This window comes from Seriola lalandi, unplaced genomic scaffold (assembly GCF_002814215.2).
Source record: "Seriola lalandi dorsalis isolate HSWRI2012SDOR001 ecotype SW California unplaced genomic scaffold, Sedor1 jcf7180002054618, whole genome shotgun sequence".
NCBI lineage: Eukaryota > Metazoa > Chordata > Actinopteri > Carangiformes > Carangidae > Seriola > Seriola lalandi.
Genome location: NW_019525171.1, coordinates 16,698 through 18,768, shown reverse-complemented (window position 1 = coordinate 18,768; position 2,071 = coordinate 16,698). Strand labels below are relative to the sequence as shown.

Sequence of the window (2,071 nt, the reverse complement as noted above, 5' to 3'; positions counted from 1 at the left end):
GATCAACACTTCAAATAAAAGACAGAAGAAGAAACATGGAGCTTTAACTTTGGGCAGAGTGAAGCTAGATGTTTCCCCATTTCCAGTCTTTACACTAAGCTAAGCTAAGCTAAGCTAACTGGCCTCTGTATTTACCAAACACATATGGGAGTGGTGTCAATCTTCTTATCTAACTCTTGGCAAGAAAGTAAATAAGCCCATTTCCCAAAATGTCAAACACTTCCTTTAACAGGAGGTAGATGAGGATCTACAGGAAGTTCATACAAACACCTCAACAACAAACGGACAAACCAGCTACAGGTCCAGTCGGCTATATTCATTCAGTTGTTTACTTCCACAGCCACACACACACACACACACACACACACACACACACACACACACACCAGTGTTCATACACACTGTTCTGACAAAGGGAAAATAAATACAAATCTCCAAATCAAAAGAATACAAACACGGTCGTGTAAACTCTCCCGGGGACTTTCACAGTTTTCCTTGAGGGATTTTAAAATGTGTGAATACAAAGAAAAACAGTAAGCCCACCCAACTCTGGAACATGTTTCGCATGCGAGCGTGTTTGGCGTGTAAACTGTACGTGCGACCGTAGTAGCTCATGAATACATGGAGCTGAAGACCCGCACACAGTCACACCAACACATACATTCGCTGTGAGACTGCACAGGAAACAGTCCCACATGCGGCTCGTGTGGTTGGCTCACATCACAGAGGTTTCTGACATTTGGGTCAGAGTGAGAGATCGGCTCGTGAATGCGGCTGAGAACCGCGTCTGTCGTCTCACCCGTGACGGGAGAGGGAGATCGTGTTACACGTCTGTCCTGGAAAACACCGCCCTCCCCAGTCGCATGAACACATTCTCAAAAACCTCAGAACACACTCTCTTATGCATCTGAGGCGATTCAACATCCACTCCCACTTGAAAGGAGACGGTGTTGTCTCAGGTGTCGGCCGGATCAATGAGACACACTCAGACCAGGCTAATACGGCTAAACTGGAAAAAACATCACTGTTGTCCCGTCATTCGTCTGCGTGGTGGTTGTGGTTCGTGACCACAGAAAATGATCCTGATGAAATTCGTCTCCTAAATGTACAAAAAAATAAATAAATATGTTGAGGTCAAGAAGGAACTTCGAAACTCGACTTACAAGAACAAGAAGTTTGAAAACCTACATGTCTGTGGGCAAACTCCATCTGTTGATGAAGATCATGTGATATGATCTAAAGCTCCAGAACACCTACTAAATGGACTTTGAGGCTGTTTTGTGAACGACTGAACTCCCTCTTCTTCTTCCTCTCCTTCTCGTCTCAACACAAAACTTCAAAACCAGCATGAAGCCGCTAAAATGGCGTGAAGAGATTTCAGCATTTTTCTGCCGTTTTGATGTTTCCATGCCTCCCTCCCTCCTCGCCGCCTCTTTCTCCAGTGGTTAAGCGAAGGGCAGCTGATGGGATGGTCAACGAGGCAGACACCTGCACAAACAGGGTGCAGCGCCAGGGCCCGACAGGCTGCCGGAGGGCCCACACAGGGCTGCACTGGGGGGTTTGGTGGTGTCTGAGAACCAGGCTGTCCACACAGCGGACGGGGTTATCTTCGGGTGAGCGAGGGCCGGACGTCTGCAGGGCTTCAGATGGGCGGATTATGCTGCAGATATGCGTTTGCTGTTCTTTTAGCTTAATGCCCCGCTGAACCCGGCCACAGCTGAAGTTTGTGCACACACTGGGTTGTGTTGGGTAAACACTCGGCTGGGTGGACAAACTTTCTCTCCACTCGCCTTTTCCATTTTCCCTCCATCCTCCATCCACTCTGGCCTACTTGTGTGTGTGTATGTGTGTGAAGGGGGCGGATTCATATGCTAATTAGGAGAAGTGAAAGGAGGTCATGAGCTTAACAGACATGGGAAACACACACACACACACACATGCAAACTGGTGCTTAGCGGCTAAACCGATCAGAGAGCACCATGGGAAACTCAGAAGTTGAAGCAGCTGAATGAAGCGACCTCTCTTCACGCTGCCCAGCCTTGAGATGCCAGGCTGTTTTGTGTTGCCCCCC

The 2,071-nt window shown here is 48.1% G+C and overlaps 1 protein-coding gene across 2 annotated transcripts in view; it reads right to left on the bottom strand.

The window, feature by feature from the left end:
* Positions 1-2,071, bottom strand: part of plpp3 (phospholipid phosphatase 3) — a 28,552-nt gene that overhangs the window by 15,369 nt on the left and 11,112 nt on the right. The window lies entirely within an intron of this gene.